Source organism: Bombina bombina, chromosome 3, assembly GCF_027579735.1.
Source record: "Bombina bombina isolate aBomBom1 chromosome 3, aBomBom1.pri, whole genome shotgun sequence".
Classification (NCBI taxonomy): Eukaryota; Metazoa; Chordata; class Amphibia; order Anura; family Bombinatoridae; genus Bombina; species Bombina bombina.
The window spans coordinates 486,090,711-486,113,644 of record NC_069501.1 but is presented as its reverse complement, the minus strand read 5'-3'; positions in this window follow the sequence as shown (position 1 = coordinate 486,113,644).

The window sequence follows — 22,934 nt, the reverse complement described above, 5'->3', positions numbered from 1 at the left end:
AAAAGCTAAATGCCCTTTTAAAGGTTATGCACATACAAATGCCATTTTCAGGGCAATGGGTAGCTTAGGTTTTTGTTAAATTTAGGTTTTTTATTTTGGGGGGTTGGATAGGTGGTGGGTTTTACTGTTGGGGGGTCTTTGTATTTTTTTTGTATTTTTTTTTTCAGGTAAAAGAGCTGTTTAACTTAGGGCAATGCCCTACAAACGGCCCTTTTAAGGGCTATTGGTAGTTTATTGTAGGCTAGGTTTTTTTTTTATTTTGGGTGGGCTTTTTTATTTTGATAGGGCTATTAGATTAGATGTAATTCTTTTTTATTTTTGATAATTTTGTTTGTTATTCTCCGTAATTTAGTGTTTGTTATTTCTTGTAATTTAGTCTTTTTTATTTTTTGTAATTAGATAGTTTGTAATTTTTAAAATAGTGTTTGAATTTTTTAATGTGTATTTTGGTTTTATTTAATTGGTAGTTAGTTTAATATTAGTTAAATAGTTATATAAGTTTAATTGTTAGTTTAAACTTAGTTTTTTTAATTTGACAGGTAAGTTTTAATTTAATTTAAGATAGGGAAATTGTAATTTTAATATAAAGTTAGGGGGGCATTAGGTTTAGGGGTTACTAGTTTAAATTAGTTTATTGCGATGTGGGGGGCTTTCGGTTTAGGAGTTACTATTTTAATTTAGTATATTTCGTTGTGGGGGCTTGCGGTTTAGGGGTTAATAGGTTTATTATAGTGGCAGCGGTGTAGGGCTTAATAACTTCAGTATAGTGGGGGCAATGTGGGCGGACGGCAGATTAAGGGTTAATAATATTTAAATAGTGTTTACGATGTGGGAGGGCAGCGGTTTAGGGGTTAATAAGTTTATTATAGTGGTGACAATGTCAGGAGCGGTGGAATAGGGGTTAATGCATTTTATTAGTGGCGGCGATGTCGGAAGCGGCAGATTAGGGGTTAATAACTTTAATATAGTATTTGCGATGCGGGAGGGCCTCAGTTTAGGGGTTAATAGTAGTTTATGAGTGTTAGTGTACCTTGTAGAAGTTTAGTTATGAGTTTTATATTACAGATTTGTAGTGTAAAACTCATAACTCTCTCAGATTGCGAAACGGATCGTGTTGTTACAGGCTGCAATGCAGGTTTTTTAGCCTCACGGCAAAACTCCTAATGGCAGCGCTATGGAAGTCCCATGAAAAAACGTAATTTTTACGAGTGCGGGACTGACGTTGCGTTACAGGCTAAAAGGCTTGCGGTACAGCTATACCGACAAGACTTGTTATAGCTGCGGTCCGGTTTTAATGCTGAAATTACCATTTTTTCAGTATTAAAACCCGAACGCACAACTCGTAATCTAGCTGTAAGTTTTTAAAAGGTTTTATACTGGATTTTTATATCAGTATCTGCGCATATTCTTCTTTATAGTAGTGTCTATTACATGCAGTTAAATGAAAATTGTTGTATACAGTCCCTTTAATACAGATACTGCTTTAGTTTGCCAAATATAACATTTTTATAATAATATTTCAAACTGTAAAAAAAAATTGGTAACTAAAGACTGTTTTGCATCATTTTGAAGCTGCTGCAGTATGGAATTGTTATGTTTTAACATTAATTAATAATTAATTAATTAATACATTTAAAAAAATGAAAGCTTACAATTAAATTATAATAAATCTACCTGAGCTAAAGTTCACAAAAATGCCATAAGACATTCATATATTTCTCTTGAGGGTTTGGTTAAAATTGGGATGATCAAACTATAGGTCCACAAATATGAAAAAATATTGATTCATGTGGCAAACCTTATTAGCTTCAAAATAAAGTCAGGAATGTGTGAGGTTTCTTGATCCATTTAAAGAGACATGAAAACGTTCAATAATACCTATAAAAAAATAGGGATTATATTTGTTAAAAGCATCTTAAAATGAAATGATTAGGCATTGCATGTTTTTGTATAACGGATAGTACTGTATTAATTAATGATTTTTATTTGCAGTGGAACAAACCACAATTCATTGCAATCAGAGATTGTTAAAAAGGACAATTTGCCTTTTTTAATATGGAACAAAGATCAATGCTATATAGTCAAAAGTTATAAGGTGTCTTCCATCATACCTATACGTATAGTGCCAGAAGTGGTGTGCTAACAATAGTGTGCAATGTGATAAGCAGTATTGCCGGACCTCAATAACATTAGCGCAAAATTTGATATTACAAGTCCATGGTAAATCAGATTTATAAGATAAGGTTTAGTGCGGCCGTCATCCCTCTAGCCAACCAATTGCTTTCAATGAATATTGTGGGCGCTGATATTACTAGTTCAAAGTTATGGGTTGAGCTTGAGCAAAAGCCCAAATAGTGCTAGAAGAATTAGCGTGTTTAGATTAGATACGTTTTATTTCTTGACACATTAAAGGTGTTTTTTTTCAACAAACTGTGGTGCCTGTTTCTAGTGCTGTATGCTGTGGATCTATACCAAGTCCGGTTCAGCACACCGGATTAACATATATATATATATATATATATATAGTTTTTTGGGATCCAAGCACTCACTGTATACATGAATTGCCTGGGTGTTCTCTATGGTAGATAGGTAGAAACTTCAAAGAAAGAAGAGGCACTCACAGGACTTAATAAATATAAATTTTATTTGTATTTCATCAATAAAGGTTCAGTCAACGTTTCGGTCCTCACGCTAAATGTATTATACACACGGATTAAGAAGTCTTGACAAAGGTCCCTGTAAGGACTGAAACGTTGACTGAATCTTTATTGAAGAAATACAAATCCAATTAATATTTATTAAGTCCTGTGAGTGCCTCTTCTTTCTTTGAAGTTTATATATATATATATATATATATATATATATATATATATATAAATATAAAATAACAGAAATTCAATTTAAATACAAGAAAAAAATATATTTAAAAATGCTAAAAGTGTTATTGTATTAGAAATTCATGCGTGCACAACTGACCCTGTAGTGTTCATTCCCACTGAGACCTCGCTGGCATGGAGAGAAATCACACAAAATCTTTATTATGCTTTTTAGATCTTGTATTGTACTGAAGGAGTCTCACTACATAGCAACGTAACCATTTTTCAAGATAAAATTTGTGATTCTAAATTTTCTTCTAAGAATATCTCGCCTTAGAGGAGAGGTTTTGAATATCAGGCCCGGGATAACAGGAACAACTCTACCAGGTTTATCAGCTTTTTGTAAAAAGACAAAGGGGGATATTTATCAAAGGTATGTCGGACCTGATCCGACAGTGCGGATCAGGTCCCACATACCTCGCTGAATGTGGAGAGTAATACGTTCTCCGTATTCAGCATTGCACCAGCAGCTCTTGTGAGCTGCTGGTGCAACACCACCCCCTGCAGACTCGCGGCCGATCGGCTGCCAGCAGGGGGTGTCAATCATCCGGATCGCACTCGATCGGGTTGAATTCCGGCGATGTCTTTCCGCCTGCTTAGAGCAGGAGGACAGGGTTATGGAGCAGTGGTCTTTAGAGGTCCGCAAGACCTCGCTGAAAGCGGAGAGCAATACGCTCTCCGTATTCTGCATTGCACCAGCAGCTCACAAGAGCTGCTGGTGCAACGCCGCCCCCTGCAGACTCGCTGCCAAATGTCCGCCAGCAGGGAGATGTCAATCAACCCGATCGTACTCGATCGGGTTGATTTCCGGCGATGTCTGTCCGCCTGCTCAGAGCAGGCGGACAGGTTATGGAGCAGTGGTCTTTGTGACCGCTGCTTCATAACTGCTGTTTCTGGCGAGTCTGCAAGCTCACCAGAAACACGGGGCATCAAGCTCTATCCGAAGCTTTATAGATAGGCCCCTTAGTCTGAACTTCAAATGAGTAGTAGATTTTTTTCTGACAAATTTCAAAGTTATTTATATTTCCACTCCTGCTGTATCATGTGACGGCCATCAATCAATCACAAATGCATATAAGTATATTATGTGAATTCTTCCACATGCTCAGTAGGAGCTGGTGACTCAAAAAGTGTAAATATAAAAAGACTGTACACATTTTGTTAGTGGAAGTAAATTGGAAAGTTATTTAAAATCAAATGCTCTGTCTGAATCATGGAAGTTTAATTTTTTACTTGAGTGTTCCTTTAAATTGTTATATTTGTATCAGTTGATTATCCATACATTTTAAATTCTCATTTCTCACATGTACTTGTTACCCAAACATTTTATATCCATGTTACCATACATTTTGTTATACAGTTTTCCTATATATTGATAAAAATGACACTATTGACTCTATTCATAAAGAGAAAAATTGCAGGGGAATTGCAGATTTGCAATCTTTCAGTAACTATGCATTATGAAGGACCCTTTGAGTATGTCCTGCAGGAAGAGCAGAGTTAGCCCTGTACAATGCATAGTTCACCTGCAAGTCTCCTATTTTAGCTAAATTGTACACAGTATTAACTATGCATTGTGCTCTTCTTGCGGGAGATACTCACTGGTTTTTGGACCTTCATCATGCATAGTTAATGGAGGTAATTTAAATGTTTCAATTCACCTTCCATTCACCTCTTAAAGGGCCATAATACCTAAATGTTGAAACACTTGAAAGTGATGCAGCATAGCTGTAAAAAGCTGTTTAGAGAATATCACCTTAACATATCTATGTAAAAAAGATATTTTACCTCAAAAGTTCCTCAGTAGCCACATCCCATTGTAAAGGATACTCTTTGTGCACTCTTATGCTATTTCCCTATTCAGTTTAAAGAAAGTTTACTATGAAATCTCATGAGAGTTAAGTGAAATCTCATGAGATCACAGTTCATGACCTCAGCACTGCTGATGCTGATTGGCTGCTGTTCATTTCTTCATTTATTTATTTTTTACCTGCAGCTAAGCATCAGTTGAGGTAAAATATCTTCTTTTTTTACATAGAGATGCTCAGGTGATATTTTCCTGTCAGCTTTTTACAGTTATGCTGCATCAGTTTCAAGTGATTTAGCATATGAGTATTATGTCCCTTTAATGAATAGACCCCTATGTGTTGCAATTATATAAATATTGATTCCACAATATATGTTGATGTATCAAATATTTTTTATGAATTTAACATGTTTAATAATTTAAAACTTCACTTTTTTTTTTTCCAAATTGACACGCAAATGTAACCAACTTTCCAATTCACTTCCATTATCAAAATGTTCACAATCTTTTTATATGAACACTTTCTAAGGCACCTACTGAGCATATCCAAGAATTCACAGTATATGCAGATATGCATTTTGTGATTGGCTGACGGTTGCCACATGATACAGAGAAAAGGAAAGCTGAAATAACTTTGAAATTTCTTTGGGGGAAAAAAAATCTACTAATGTTAATTGTAATGCTCTTGCACTGACTTTTTATTTTGATTGGTTGATAATACAATTTTACTGAATGTAATTGTTCTTTAACATCCTTTGAATAACAAGCTCCCCATATAATAATTGCATTTCTAATACAGTTGGATTCTACTTTATTCTATACATTTTCTCTGACAATCCTGTATAATTAAAGGCATGTTCCATCTGTATTGATAAAAACACATGGAAGTGTTGGCAAAGTGTAAATGAACTTGACAAGATCTTTCAGAAACAAACATAGGCCACCAACCAAGCTTTGGCACAGTAATGTGCCACATGTTTACACTAGAGGTGCCACATTGGACTGTTTGCCTGCTATCTTGCTTAGAGCCTGAGGCAGAAGTGTTGCCTGTCTGCATTTGTTTGGCTGCAGCAAACTATCTCATTAACAGCTGTGTGAAAAACCAACAAGAGTGACATTTTTCACGCTGGAGTGATCGCACTACAGAATGCGAGTCTGACAAAAACTGACCCTATCCACCCCCCCACCCCCCCATCTGGCTGTTCCAAAACAAAGCAGATCAAACAGGCCTCCCTGCCCTGACACCAAACATAGAACCAATATGGCCCTGCGGTGAAGTTTGTTTAGAAAATATCCTCAATGTTTCACAACTGACACAGAAATAAGTGTTGTGGGCCTTTCAAGAGGTTTTTATCTCTAATTGTCTTAGGCTGCAGAGAGCTTGTGTCTTGCTGTTTGACAAGGTGACACACTGCTTTGTGCTCAGAGATTAAAAGATTGGAGTTATCTGTAAGTGTCTGAATTTTGCAAACACAATGCTATAAATTCTCCAACTATAAGATTGACATGCTATGCAGTGCTTTTTTTTATTACTGTAAATAAACTGGTGGCCCAGAAAGTCATTAAATTATGTCTTACAATTCTCTAGAATGTTTGTTAATTTTTAGTGAATTCAGCATTGTTCTTGTCCTCTCACCTTTGCTCTCTCCCTTTCTTTCCTATATCTATCTATCTATCTATCTATCTATCTATCTATCTGTCATCTATCTATCTATCATCTATCTATCTATCTCGCTTTCTCTCTCTCTCTCTCTCTCTCTATCTATCTATCTATCTATCTATCTATCTATATATCATCTATCATCTATCTTGCTTTCTCTTTATCTATTTATTTATCTATCTATCTATCTATCATCTATCTATGTGTGTGTTTGTGTGTATCTCTATCCACATCACGCTATATCACTTCCTCTGATTGATTGATAGATAGATAGAGAGAGAGAGAGAGAGAGAGAGAGAAAGAAATAGATAGAGAGAGATAGCTAGATAATATAGATAGATATGCATATAGAATATTCAATATTTATTTGTAATGCACAAACAGTTTCTGCGGTACATGGGAAATAAAAGCTAAGACATGACAAATGGCTGAGGGAGATAGATGAAGGGGGTTGCTTCATATAAATAAAGAGATAGATAGATATAGATAGATATACACATTTATTCAAACACAGAAAACTTAAATTATTGCCAGAGTTTAATTTCCCAAAGAAACATTAAAAAGCATGGAAATGAAACTCCTCTATAAAATAAGATATTGTGTTGTATTATACAATTCTTTGGCGGGGGGGGGGAGGGGGTAATTACATAATCTCTATACTTTAAACAATTGTTTCGAAATGTAAATGCTGGTATGAACGTTTTTTATCATATAAAATTGTACATGTAAGTATGTAAGTGTGTGATTGTGCAGGTTTAGTTTGTGTGTGGTGGTGCATATTGTGTGTAATGAAGTGTTTGTGTGTGTAGCGTAGTGTTTGTGTGGTAGTATATATTGTGTGCCCATATTACAGTTTTTGTGTGGCGTGTGTGCATACGCTGTCAGCATTTATCATTGCACAGGCATTTCTAGTTAAATGCTTGTGCAATGCCGCCCTCTGCAGATTTGCGGCCAATCGGACGCTATCAGGGTGTGTCAATCAACCCAATCGTATCCGAAGTGGCGGACGAGTTAAGGAGCAGCGGTCTTAAGAAGGCTGAAGGCTCGCGCGGAAACAGCTGCATACAGCTGAATACGGGCCCTAATACATCGGCCCCCAAGTCTCTCTCTCCTCCGCTCTGTAATTTTTAAAACTCTCTCTCCTCTCTCTCCTCTCTCTCCTCTCTCTCTCTCTCTCTCTCCTTTTGCTATTCTTTGTTGAACGCTAAACCTAGGGGTAGGCTCATATGCTAATTTCTAAACCCTTGAAGATCCCGTGAAGTTATCTTTGAGTCAGCACTGACTGTCTAAAATGCAAGTTAGTCAAAAGAACTAAAATAAGGGAGCAGTCTTCAGAGGCTTAGATACAAGGTAATTAAAAAGGAAAAAAGTATATTTATATAACCGTGTTGGTTATGCAAAACTGGGTAATGGTTAATAAAGGGATTATCTATCTTTTTAAACAATACAATTCTGGAGTAGACTGTCCCTTTAGGCACACTTCTGCAATGAGGCATCTCCAGCTGTGTTTCACATATCTACTAGTTTATTTATTTAAAGTGGTAGTAAAATCTAACACCTTGTTTGTAAGTAAACAATACAGGTATTTTAATAATTAAAGATACATATATATAGCAGTGGTGTCACTAGGCTTGGTGTCACCCGGTGCGGTAAGTTATGGTGTCACCCCCCCCCTCCCCCCAGAAAGCAGACACACACAAACACAAAAAAACAGACACACACACATACAAACACTCAGACACACTTAAAAACACACTCAGATGCTGTCAGAGGTTTTTCCCTGTTGTGTTTGCCATGTGCTGCTGGCAGCCATTTTACTCACCTCTCTTCCTGACTATGGTGCATTGTGGGGGATGCTGCCCAATTCCTGCACTTCCTTTTATGGCCAGACTGGTGTGCATCATTCATGTGAGACAGGATGCAGTCTCAGAATTGTGATGTCATCACTTATTATTTAAAGGGCCTCTGTTCAGTATACTTTGCCATTGCGTTGTCTCAGACCTGTTTGTGAGAGTTCCTGTGTATTACCTGGCTGCCTGACGTCCTTCCTGGTTCCCGATCCCTGGCTTGTTCCTGACTCTGCTGTTTTCCTTGTTCCTGATTCCGGCTTGTCTGACTATTCGCTTTGGCTCCTGACTCGGCTCGTCTGACTACCAGCTCTGGTTTTGATTCCTGGCTTGTTATTTGACTTGTGGACTTATTATTATTTTTTGCTATTAATAAAGGTGTGATTATGTTTGCACTTCTCGTCTCAGTCTGATTCCTGGCACCCTGACAGATGCACACACAAACACTCGGAAACACACTCAGACACACACACAAAAACACACACACAAAAATACTCAGACACACACAAAAATACTCAGACACACACACAAAAACACTCTGACACACACACAGACACTCAGGCACACACACAAACACTCAGACACACACACAAAAACACTCACACACACACACACAAAAGCACCCAGACACACACACACAAAAACACTCAGACATACACACACACACACACACATACAAAATATGTAAACTGCACTGCATTAATTATAAAGCTCATGCTTAGAGCTGCTCCCTGGCTCAGCAGAGCATCAAATGAAAGATAAACAGAGCTCATGGAGGACCACTTCTGCCCGGTTGGGTGAAGACGTCTCAAGGTAGGGTGATCTTCCAGGGGTTAGTGTTAGGTTTTATAATGTTGGGGGGGATATTGTATTTTTTTTACAGGTAAAAGAGCTGATTACTTTGGGGCAATGCCCCGCAAAAAGAACTTTTAAGGGCTATTTGTAATTTAGTATAGGGTAGGGATTTTTATTATTTTGGGGGGCTTTTATATTTTATTAGAGGATTAGATTAGGTGTAATTAGTTTAAAAAAATTGTAATTATTTTATTATTTTCTGTAATTTAGTGTTTTTTTTCGTAATTTAGACAATTGTATTTATTTTTCAAAGTAAATTTTTATTAATTAATAGGTTACAGAAACCATAAAACAACACAAATAGCATTTGAAATAAGTTGAAGTGGGGTTACACGCAGTCAAGCAGAGGAGGGATGATTTACAATGAGGATCAGTGTATTCAGAATAAGAATCATAAATAGTATAGAGACATTTCCCAATGCCTGTCTGAACATATCGGTTGTTATGTTTTGGCTATTCTAAGGGAACATTAAAAATGTTTACATTTTAAATAAAGTATTGCAATGAATGCCATACTTAGGATGTCTGACAGTCGTATGTGGCAGCTAGTAGGTGTATATAGTATACATGTATGATAGTTGGGGTGCGAGGATCTACTCTTTATATCCTCACAAGGGGGGGGGGGGGAAAGGGAAAGGGAAGGCATCAGGGGTGGGAGGGGGGGGAGTATTTTATGTCTCAGCATCTCAGCTCAGAAACAGCGGGGCACATCTCCCAGGAAGACCGGGGTCACAAGCTAGAACAGGCCAACAGCAGTCAGGGGAAGGAACAGTTACGTAGCCAATTTGAGGGGCGTCTCCCAGGGTTCCCAGATTTGGGTAAAGGTAGCAGATTGGTTGTTCATCCGAAAGACATAGTCTTCCATAGATTTGATGTAGTGCAAATGGTCAACCACTGCTTGCCATCTTGGGGGCTGTTGTTTCTTCCAATTTCTGGCTATCAACATCTTTACAGATGTCAGCAAGTAGACCAACAGATATCTCTTATACTTCGGAATCTTTTTTACCCCTATATGCAGGAGGGCTAGGCCCGGGGCGTCAGGCGTTGGGAGTTCCAATGCTGCACAAATTGCAGAGGTCTTAGACCAGAGCGGTCTCAGTCGATCACACGACCACCACACATGTAGTGGTGTGCCGATCTCGCCACATTCTCTCCAACACAGGGGAGAGTGGCTAGGGTATAGAGTGCGAAGCTTAGTTGGCACCAGGTGCCATCTTGTAATGATCTTGAAATATAATTCATACAGCGTGACACAATGGAGAGCAGTTTTGGTTAATTGTATCGCCCTAGACCAATCCAGGGGAGTGAAGGTCAATCCCAACTCTGTTTCCCAGGAGATCATATGTCTTGTCTTTATAAGGGTGGGCGGCCCTAGAAGAGATTTGTAGTGAGCAGTCAGGGGCTTGTATAGTTGTTGGTTAGTTTTCCACCTGATCTCCCAGGTGGTGGGGGCCCTGATCTTGTTGGTCAGGAATCCCCAGGTCTTCATAACGGATCTAAGTCTCGTGAGATCAAATTCTAGTTGACGAGGGATGTCATACCTAGCTATCATGTCTTGGTTTGAGAGAAGGTTTTCGTTCCGGTAAAAGTCTCCCACGGAGACAATCTCATGGGTCCTCCAGAGGGCAAGCCTGACATTAGGCAGTTCCTGTAGGAGTGACAAAACTGGATGAATGGGGGACGGATGTGGGGCTATCAATTGGTTGTGCCTCAGTTGGAACCAAGCTGTTTGACAGCCTTTGATAAGTTGATTTGAGACAGGTATTCGTGCAGCTAAATGTTGGGGGACCCATAATAGGTCTGAGAGATCAATGTATGCCGGAAGGGAAGCTTGTTCTAGCTCCCTCCACCTGGTAGGGAGTAGGTCAGGTCCCCACACTGAGACATGTGAAAGCATGGCCGCCTGATAGTATAGTTGAACGTTAGGTAGGCCCAGTCCACCTCTGGTTACTGGGGCCTGCAACGTGGCTGCCGCTACTCTCGGTCGGTTGCCTGTCCAAACATATGAATTGAATAAGGTTTGGAAACCGCGTAAGATCCGTCCCGGGACTGAGATGGGGATACACCTCATAATGTAGGTTAATTTGGGGAGGATCATCATTTTAAGGGCAGCTATTCTGCCCATCCATGAGATTTCCTCGTATTTCTTAGACTTCAACTTAGAGTCTACCCTCTTTAGTAGAGTTGCGTAGTTCTCCTGTATCACTATGTCCTTTACATGGGACAGGAATACCCCTAAGTGTCTGATCCCGATCGTAGACCACTTGAATGAATAAGACCTCCTAAGACGTCTCTGTTCCGTCTCCCTAACGAGTATCGTGTAGGCCTCCGTTTTAGAAACATTAATTTTGTAGTTTGATATTTTGCCAAAGGTGTCGATAATTTCCAGGAGAGGGGGCAACGAATCTAGTGGGTTTGTTAAGAAGAGGGTGAGATCGTCAGCGAAAAGCTCTAACTTCTGTAGGGTATCATGAATATGAAGGCCCTGGACTCCCGTATTTTCTCTGATTGCCTCCGCTAGCGGCTCCATAACTAGAGCAAAAAGGAGCGGAGACAGGGAACACCCCTGCCTGGTCCCGTTACTGATGGGAATTTTAGGCGAGCAAAAACCCAATCCCTTAACTACCGCCGTCGGGCAGGCGTAAAGGGCTGTGACAGCCGTCCGGAACACCCGGGGGATCCCAAAACGCTCCATAGTACAAAACATGTATTCCCACCCCACCCTGTCAAATGCTTTTTCTGCATCTAATGACAGGGTGAGGAGGGGCAACTTCATATCAGCCACTTCCATGAATATATTGAGTAGTCTGCCGGTGTTGTCAGTACCCTGCCTGCCCTGGATAAATCCCACTTGGTCAAAGTGGATCAGTGAGGATAGATGTTTTCCGAGTCTGGTTGCCAGGACTTTAGCATAGACCTTCACGTCCACATTAATTAGTGAAATTGGTCTGTAACTCTCGCAGAGCGAGGGGTTTTTCCCCTCTTTGGGAATGGTCAGGATGCTAGCCTCCAAGTATTCGGGAAGGAAAGCTCCAGTTTCTGCGACTTCCTGGTAGAGGCGTAGCAGAACAGGGGATAAGAGGTGGACAAGATTACGATAAAATATACCCGTGAACCCATCAGGGCCAGGTGCTTTATGAGGTTTCAGAGCGAGGATAGCCGCCTTTACTTCGTCTAGGTTAAACGGGGCAATCAGATCATCAGCTGATTCTGCATCCAAAGAAGGGAGGTTTAATTTCACCAGAAACTGCTGGATCGCAAATCTGTGTATATCAGTCCCTGAAGATTCATTTTTTAAGTTATATAGGGAGGTGTAATAAGCAGCAAATGCCCTCCCTATGGCTTTTGGTGAGCAAACTACGCCCGCAGGTGTGGTGATCAGAGGAATTCTAGCTTGAACCGCACGGTCTCTAAGCTTACGGGCAAGCAATCTGTCAGCTCTATTTCCTTTGTAGAAATATAGCTGTTTAAGTCTCATTAGATTTGCTTGGACCCGAAGCTGCTCTCTCTTGTTGATCTGCTCTCTAATGGAACCTATTTGTTCAGCCAGGGTGGGTAGAGGGGTATTTTTGTTACTCAATTCGATTTGCCTCAGTTCAGCATATAATTTTGCAAGGGGGATTTTGTTTTTGGCTTTCTGGATTGAGCTCTTTTTAATAAAATGTCCCCTAAGGTAGGCTTTAAATGAGGCCCACAGTATTTCCTGGCTCGTGTCACCTGTGTCATTAAGTCTTAGAAAATCTGAGATGGTCTTGATAATTTGGGGAATTTCTGTTTCAGAGAGAAATTGATCTGGCAGTTTCCAGGAGGGTCTACTGTCGGGGGGGGCGCAACTCCAAGCACCCAGCACTAACCAAATCATGGTCAGACCATGGGCACGGTCGTATACGTGGGGCGCAGAATTGGTCTAATGTCCAGGAGTCGCAAAGCAAATAATCAATCCTGGAATAGGAGTTATGTGGTTTGGAGTGGTGGGTGTAGTCTCTGTCAGTTGGGGCGAGGCAGCGCCAGATATCATAAAGACCATGCTGGTACATGAGCTTGCGCAGTGCATTAGATTGAGTATTAAGGTTACGGTCAGTGGGACAAGCTTTAGGAGTCTTTTTGTCTAGGGTGGGGTCCCAAACCAAATTCAGGTCTCCTCCTATCAGTAGGTAGTCTCTCCTAACTTCGCTCAGTCTCCTTAGAAACTTTCTTAAAAAAGGTATCTGCTTAACGTTTGGGGTGTAGATTGAGGCCAGGGTATATAGCATACCATTGAGAGTACAGATCAAAATCAGGTATCTACCCTCAGGGTCACGTTCTATATATTCTGTAGTACAGCAGACATCTCTGTGAATTAGGATCGCTACTCCTCTCTTTTTCTCAGTGAAATATGCCGTTTCACATATGGGGTAGTGGGTTGGATTACGGAAAGGTCTAAGTTTTTTATCCCAGTGTGTCTCCTGGAGGAACACGATGTGTAGTCTATGGGAATTCAAAAAATTGGATAGGAGACTTCGCTTAGTGGGGGAATTTAATCCCTGAGCATTAAGGGTGGCTACAGTAATAGGTGCCATAGGGCCCGCAGGGTATGGGTCTCCTTTGGACTGAGGAGAGGGGAGAAGGGGCAAAAGAGGAAAAGCAGGTTGCAGGGGGAGGGATAAGATGTAGGGAAGGGGATGGGTAAGGTTTATAAGTGGAGGTAAGCTTCACTTATTCTCTTGTAATCAGTATGTAGTGTCACAAGGACTGTCAGGACATGGTGTGATGTGTATATTACACTATCTCAATGAGTGCTCTTGCTAATAATAGCAAGAGAACACAACTATCAAGGTGGGGGGGGGGCAGAGTGCGAGGCCTAACCCCAGTCAGCCATTGTTGGCTCATGCTTCTGATCTAAACTAGTGTTGGGGTTCTTCTACATGTGTCTAATATGTCTTACTACTTAGAGTGTGCGATGGTTCAAGCATAGTAAAAACATAACTCAAGATAGGTCAAGCATTAGTAAAATTCAATATACCTAAACAAGGTAGTCTAACTGTAAACAAGTAACAATCATTGGTAAAGGTATTATGATGGCAATTGAGCTCATGCAGGACCCTATAACGTGGTGAAGGGAGGGCGAGGAAGACGAAGTCGGATAGCAACAATCGCTAGACCAGAGTCAAATTTCGTCTAACTAAGCCCCGCACTCCCCACCACCCATAGTGTGTGGTAGCCCTAGTGTGACAAGAGCAGATCTCCTAGAAAAAAGAGTCACAAACAAAATAAAAAAAAACAAAAAAAAAACACAATGCTAACGAAGTTTCAAGACATCTGAACATGCAATTGAAAATAGCAAACAAACCGCAATCAAGGACGGCAAGGACATCCTGAAAAATAGCAAATTTCACTATATCTGAACAGGTTGGCAAAACTGTAAACATATAACAATCAATGGAAGGGTATTATCCCAACAGTTCAACACTTGAGTGACACCCCAGCGTGGCGAGGGGAGCATGGGGAGGACAAAGTCAGGTAGTGATACAACTAAACCATAGTCAAGCTTCGTCTAATTGGACCCCAGACTCCCCATCGGCCACGATGTGTGGCAGTTAACTTGCGGGTGGAACAGAGTTTGGAAAAAGCTGACTCTCTAAAATGTCAGCGTGTCTGAGTATGCTATCAAAACAGGGAGCAGACCACAATCAATAGTAACAGTATTATTTTGACACTCTAAAGCAATAATGGAAATATGAAGGTAGAGAAACCCGATAGTAAAAATTGCTGAAATTATCCATGAACAGTTATTAAGGTGGCATTAAGGGGGGAGGATAGCCCCTAGAGGAGATATCCAAACCCTCAAAAGAAAGTACAGTGACTCCCTAAACAAGGTGAGGGAGGAAGAGCTGGGCAAAGGGGAACTCAAGTTGTGTGAGGCTCATCAGCGGCACTGCTGATAGACGGGGTCTTGCCCGATTGCTGCAGATGTTTCTTCTGGGTGTTGCTTAGTCTCTGAGGGAGAGGCCGCCACTCAGGGGCCGAGGCTCTCAGTCCTCTGGTGGTATCTTTGTCATGAGGAGCTGCAGGTGGATCTGGTGATAACAAATCCCACCTCTGCATGAGTTCTCTAGCTTGTTGTGGGGTGGATACTGTGTACTGGTGGCCATCTTTGGTTACGTGAAGCTTCACAGGAAATCCCCATCTGTACTTTATGGCTTTATCTCTTAGCAATCTAGTGTAGGGCTGATAGTGGCGCCGTAGTTGGAGAGTGTGTGGGGAGAGGTCTTGATAGATTTGTAGGTCAGAGTATTGCTCTGGGAGGTTTCTGCCACCTGCCAATGCCCAAAGTAATTTATCTCTGAAGGTGAAGTAGTGTAGCCGCGCTACAACGTCTCTTGGTTTATCTCCCTCTGCTGACCAGGGTCTCAGTGCCCTGTGCACTCGATCAATCAGCATTTCCTGACCCTCCTCTGGGCCAATGATTGCGGTGAAAAACTCTTGTAGGTACTTGTCTAGATCTTCAGGGAGGACAGACTCCGGTATACCCTTCACTCGGATGTTGTTGCGCCGGGTGCGGTCTTCCAGGTCAGCTAGTTTGACCTCTAGATCAGAAATTTGTTCAGCTAGGCACTGAGAGTAGCCAAGTAGGTTGGTGTGATCGATCATTAAATCTTCTTGCTTGCATTCTATAATGTCAGTGCGCTCTCCAATAGAAGCTATGTCACGCTTCAGATCTGCATGGCTCTTCTCGAATTTCTTTGAGAGGGAGTCATGGTGGGAGGCCAGGAGTGCTGTGATAGAATCCATAAGGTTGTTGTTAACTTCCTGGCCGGTGCGTAGGGAGCGCCCCACTGATTGAAGCAGGACAGTCTCACTAGGAGTCTCAGCAGTGTCACTAACATCCGTGAGCTCTTCATCTGTGCCAGCTGGGGATCTAGAGAGGGATTTACTGAAATGGTCCACCACTGTGCATTTAGGAGTGTTAGGGGGCTTTTGTTTTCTTTTGAAGGTTTGGGGCATTTTTCGGCTTTGCATGGACATTCAGCAAAATTAAGGATAAAAGATAGCACTATAACGGTCTGCTTTGATCAGGCTGACTGGGGTCACGGCATCAAGGGGCTACCTACATAATTACAAAATATATTACATCAAAGCAGAATTGTTTGGGTCTGCACAGCTATAGGGGGTAGATGTCACATACTACCCTATCAGCAATATTGCTGGGCTAACTGCACAAAAAACACCAAAATTCCCTCTCGACTCGGGGAAGGGGGATACGACCCAAGGGAAGGGGAAAGGGGAAGTGGAAGTGACCAGCCTGGACAAGCCAGGCCGGAAAGGATGAGTCTTGAGGGATTACCCTTGTTTGGCTGCACGTATCTATCTAAGTACAATACACATTAATTATGAAGAGAGCAACCTGTGGAAAAAAGAAGCAGTAAGGCAAGCAGTAAAACAGTGCAGAAATTAACTGTAAATTGGTATGTCTGGTATATTTATGGTATCTGAGGACCTGCAAGGGGTTAAAGTTGTTAGGCAGATTAAAGTAACACTCCACCTTAAGCTGATGCTCAAGGACACCTGTGCTGACGCAGCAGCAATAAATGGATAAGAATAGCTCACTTATAGTTGGAAAGTTCCGCTATGTAGAGCTTGGCCATAGGTATAAGTGAGAGTACAACTTTTACTAGTCAAGCAGTCAGTACAAAATGTGTAGTAGGCACAGGGCCAGTTCAGTGTAGATAATGGAAATGCCCCAGCAAAGTTACTCTCTTTAAGGAGGTATAGATGACAGAAAAGTCTCTATGGCAGGGGTGATTCTTGTTGCACCAGCTGCTGCGTGATAGAGTTACATGTATGCAGGCTACTCACCGGGGTCAGAGGAGGCAGAGAAGGGTGTCAGCTGAACTGACTGGTTCTTACCCGGTTCTTGCTGCAGGGCACTTGTGATGCAAAAAGCTGATAGATTTGTAGTGTATCTCTAGGGCCGTGAGCCTGTCAGTCGACTGGGCTCTCCGTGTAGGAGTTGCAAAAGTGAGAATGCCCCAAGATGGCGGGTGTTCGCGCCTTTTCTTCAGGCTCACTGAGGAAGGATCGTAGCTGGTCCCCAGGGACCACAAGAACTTAGCAAATCTTCGGAGTCAACGGACCCACCGGGAGATGAGGATGGTCAGTGTGGAGGCTCACTAGAGGTCCGGAAGCCCCAAGCGCTCCAGAGGTAGCTCAGAGAAGCCCACAAGTGCAGGACAGCCCCACTCGCATGGGAAAGAACAGCAGTGAAGCACTCCGGAGCGGATCCCCGACCCTCCGGAGTGATGCAGTAGGATGAGGCTCAATCAGCGGCAGGGCAGGCTAAGGTAGGTTAGGCAGTTACTCCGGAGCGGAGCCCAAACCCTCCGGAGTAGGTGAGGAGCTGCCGCACTAGTAGTGGGACCGGTTGGGAGTCTGTCCGCTTTAGCAGGGTTGCGCTCAAGTAGCGTTAGGGGCGTGAGAGGCAGGCCAGTAGGTCCAGATGGTTAGGGAATCGGCAGTTTCACTCAGGGTACCTCTCTGGTATGTTCGGCGATGAGCGGTGGAGGCCTGGTCTCTATACCGCAGTAACGCAGCTGACAATTTCTGCGTAAGGGAGCCCAAATGGTTGAGATGGGCACAATGTTCTGTCCCTGTTCAGTGTCCACTATATTTCCAGTAATAAGTTGGGCAAATGACCCAAAGATTGCACTTTATATGGCTTTTTATGGATTTAGAGCTCAGGAGCTCAGCACACGCACGTCTGATCAGCTCAGTGTCTAGCTCCGCCCCCCTCAGATAATTGTATTTAACTGTAGTTAGTTTAGGGAATTAATTTAATTATAGTGTAGTGTTAGGTGTAATTGCAACATAGGTTTATTTTTATTTTACAGGTAAATTTGTATTTATTTTAGCTAGGTAGCTATTAAATAGTTAATAACTATTTAATAGCTATTGTACCTAGTTAAAATAAATACAAAGTACAAATAAAAAATAAACCCTAAGCTAGATACAATGTAACTATTAGTTATATTGTAGCTAGCTTATGGTTTATTTTATAGGTATTTAGTTTTAAATAGGAATTATTTAGTTTATTGTAGTAATTTTATTTAGATTTATTTAAATTATATTTAAGTTAGGGGGGTGTTAGGGTTAGAGTTAGATTTAGGGGTTAATACATTTAATATAGTGGCGGCGTTAAGAAGTGTAGGTAGGTTGCGGCAAAATTGGGGGAGGCAGATTAGGGGTTAATAAATATAATGTAGGTGTCGGCGATGTTGGGGGCAGCAGATTAGGGGTTCATAAGTATAATGTAGGTAGCGGTGGTGTCCGGAGCGGCAGATTAGGGGTTAATAATTATAATGCAGGTGTCAGCGATCTCGGGGCAGCAGATTAGGGGTTAATAAGTGTCATATTAGGGTGTTTAGACTCGGGGTTCATGTTAGGGTGTTAGGTGTAGACATAAATTTTATTTCATCATAGGAATCAATGGGGCTGCGTTAAGAGCTGAACGCTGTTTTTTTGCAGGTGTTAGTTTTTTTCAGCCGGCTCTGCCCCATTGATTCCTATGGGGAAATCGTGCACAAGCACGTTTAGCCAGCTCACAGCTACCGTAAGCAGCGCTGGTATTGAGGTGAGATGTGGAACAAAATGTTGCTCTTCTCTCACTTTTCTGCGGCTAACGCCGGGTTTAAAAAAAAACGTAATACCAGCGTTACTGTAGGTGAGCAGTGAGGGAAAACTGCTCGTTAGCCATGCACAGCTTTACCGACATAACTCGTAATCTAGACGTATTTTTGTTAAACAATGTTTACCCCCTTCTTAGCAAACATATAGGGCTTAATGATGAAAATATGAAAATCTCGCCCAACACTGAGATAATTTGCGTCAAATCTATAAGGGCTTCTTTTGAGCATTATATTGAAATATGTATGTTTCTCTTTCACACCTAGAACCCTGCACAGCTAGAAAACAACTCTCAAAATAAAATGTACTTTTCTAAAAAAAACTTTTAGGGACCTCACAGTACTGGTGAGATCTCTTAGATCATATTGCCAGAACAGAGAGCCTTAAGGTAAATCCTTAGGCCTATAGAGAACTAGATGCTTTTAACAAATGCTGGGCGGACAGGGGGGGGGCATTACAAACCTGTCCATGACTTGCGTGATGCCACCCCCTGCTCACACACATCCATTTGCACGCAAACAGGGTCTGTCAATCACCCCATGGAACAAGTCTACTGCTACTTAACTTTTGGCTTTTCATAACTTTTTCCCTTGTACAGTGATTTCACATTGATTTAAGGTGTTGGTTGGTGCACATTATTTATTTTTTTACACTATTTCTGTTATTATGTTAGCATTGCATATGCTTTTTTTGGCATGCTGACTGAATCATTTGTGCACATTGCATCACATTTGTTTGAGTTGTCTGACATAAACTTTTTCTGCCATCACCTCTATGTAATCATAATCATAATGGTCATCTTTCCCATTTATAGGATTTGTTACTGGGTCCCATTCTCTTGTTTGTTGCTGACTTCTTACTATCTCAAGTTCCATCCCTAATTAACATTAAAGGGACAGTCTAGTCCAAAATAAATGTTCATGATTCAGATAGGGCATGTCATTTTAAACAAATTTCCAATTTACTTTTATCACCAATTTTCTTTGTTCTCTTGGTATTCTTACTTGAAAGCTAAACCTAGGAGGTTCATATGCTAATTTCTAAGTCCTTGAAGACCGCCTCTTCTCTCAGGGCATTTTGACAGTGTTTCACCACTAGAGAGTGTTAGTTCATGTGTGTCATGTAGATAACACTATGCTCACGCACGTGAAGTTCCAGGGAGCCAGCACTGATTGGCTAAAATGCATGTCTGTCAAAAGAACTGAAATATGGGGGCAGTTTGCAGAGGCTTAGATACAAGATAATCAAAGAGATAAAAAGTGTATTTCTAGAACCGTGTTGGTTATGCAAAACTAGGGAATGGGTAATAAAGGGATTATCTATCTTTTAAAACCATAAAAATTCTGGTGTAGACTGCCCCTTTAGGTGGGCCACATCCTGAATCTCAGTCAGGATTGTGTCTGTACTATTGCTTTTCAGCCTGTTGTCCCAGCCAAGACAGACTATTACTAAGTGGCTACATCTATCACAGTATTAAATTACCACAATGAACCCTTCTAAGGGACAGCTTCTTGGTGTTTGTGCTACTAATCTGGCAAAGATTTGGATATGAAATTTGACCAGTTCATTGACATGCTTTAGGCCTTGCAAGTTTTTCAAGCCTCTGTCCCTGCTGCAGTCATAATTCCATCTTCTCCTCTACCTGCTCTTAGGTGCCGATTTATGTAAGTGAGAGCGGACATGATACAATGTAGTGTATCATCCCTGCCTCCCATCAATAAATGCCGACAGCATACGCTGTAGGCATTTATCACTTCACAAGCAGTTCTTTTGAACTGCTTGTGCAATGCTGCCCCCTGCAGATTGTCCATTAGCAGGGGGTGTCAATCAGCCCGATCGTATAGGATCGGGCGGATTGAAGACCACAGCCTCAGAGGCAGCGGACAAGTTATGGAGCAGCGGTCTTTAGACCGCTGCTTCATAGCTGCTGTTTCCAGTGAGCCTGAATCTGCCCCTTAGTCTGCATTTCACTCCTATATTGACTAATCCAGTGATTTTTAACCTTTTTTTTGCTGTGGCACACTTTTTTACATTAAAAAATCCTGTGGCACACCACCATCCCAAAATTTAAAAAAAGCACACATTGTAGCCTAATACAGCATATATATATACACATACACACAAACACACACATACTGTATGTATTGTGCTGTTATGCCATGCCTCCTACAAACTACCCCTGCACTGGGAGTAAAAAACAAGCAAAGTTTAAAAAATATGTCACACTGTTGTCAGTCTGCCGTGGCACACCTGAGGATCTCTCACGGCACACTAGTGTGCCACGGCACACTGGTTGAAAAACACTGGACTAATCCACAGAAATTTGCTGACAACCCTAAGGATTGTAGAGATTTCTGAACCAATGCCGTGTGGTATGTGAGCTGGGTGCTTCGATGTAACATTACCTTCTGTCAATGATTTTAATTTATTTATAAAGGCTTTGTTATATTAGTAGGGAATAGTGCTGTAAGCCGTCATACTTTCTCTTTTTTATGTAACTATTATTATTATCATTTATTTGTATAGTGCCGCTAAATTCCATAGCGCTGGAAAACAGTGAATTGCTCTGATTTCTAGAAGCCCAAAAGGATATTAGGATGCATATTAGGATGTTGATGTTACATACTACCCATAAATGGGGCGCAACGCCCAACTGTACATCTGCAATGCGATGAAAGACCAGAGAACAAATTGCAAATAAGAGATAATCAGATACACAGGTAAGTTCACCAGAGAACATCAGAACATCAGAATTCAAGGTTATCATGTAAAAAAAAAGGAATACAGGCTAGATTGTATCTTGCCAGAATAGCTGTCACTCACAGGATTGAGACTAGGCACAACAGAAAATTTACACTCACAAGATTTGCAGAACTGTTATTAACTTGATTGACACTTGGTTGCAAAAAGTTGAAACTCACAAGATTGTAGCTTGACGAAAGAGCTTGCACTTACATGATTGTAACTTAGAAAAAGAGAATTCACTCACAGGGCTATGACTTTGCACAACTACTAGCAGCTCACAGGATAGAAATTTGGCAGAAGAGCGAACAACTCACAGAAGTGAGATTTGGCAGAAGAGCTGTCAATCACAGGAATACAGAAACATGAAAAAAGCTAACAAGGACTGCATGAGCAATAAATAAGCCAAGCATCAGACAGATGTTTAGGTGTGCTTTAAGTAGTGTAAGAGCATTAAAAAAAACAGTTTATCATTGTACACACCCTATGGAGCATGCAAGCAATTCAGAGGAATAGGCAGCCTAAGGTAGTGGTGGTTGGTCTCTGCATCCTGCTGTGACAGTGTTGTGTCAGATTGTCTGTGTGTAGAGTGTAATTATGTACTTCTGTGTATAATCCCCTACTGCCTTTTAACCAATCTTTGGATCACAACTTCTTTGCTCTATGTTTGACACTGCTTGTTGTTCTTCTGGTAACTGATCTGCTGCTACAAAATTAAATTCTTACTGACTACATACATGGTTATAACCCTAACTATTTACCCAACTAAGCATATTGTATGTTTATTGCTAGTTAAAAACCTTTGTATGACCCTCCCTGATTTTGTATTCACTGTTTAAAAATATGAATACTTATTTATAAAACTTGATTATATGTATTGTAATAGTTACACTTTAACCTCTTGATGTCTGAATGCCTGTGTATGATCCTGCCTAATTATCAAATCTTACATTCTGTATATTGTTACAAGTTTAATCTTTTGGTGCCTGAATACTTGTGTATGGTCCTACATTACCCAACTAGGGGAAAGATTACAAATGGCACAATTTAGCACTTCCGCTCAAGCATAAACTTTGCTAGACGTAATCTTTTTGCACGTCTTGGGTAGCGTGTGTATTACAAATTGAAAGTAAAAAGTTTGCACACAAGCATAAGCCAATGTGTGCTAACCAAAGGACTTTGTCGTATTGTGACCATGTTAACTTATTCTACCTATAGACTAAAAATAGAGAGAGCAGAAGAAAAAACCTGACACTTATCGCTCACATACTAACCCGTCAGGAATTAAGAATATTTTACATTCCAAAGTACTTTAACATACAGGAAAAAAATATTTTTTTGTACATATAAATTCCTATATATATTCTGTATACACCTATACTTATATATTTATCCATGTAGACATATAGATATATAAGTATAGATATCTATTTTATATTAACATTATAAGATATATATAGAAATATATCTTTAATAATACATATTAA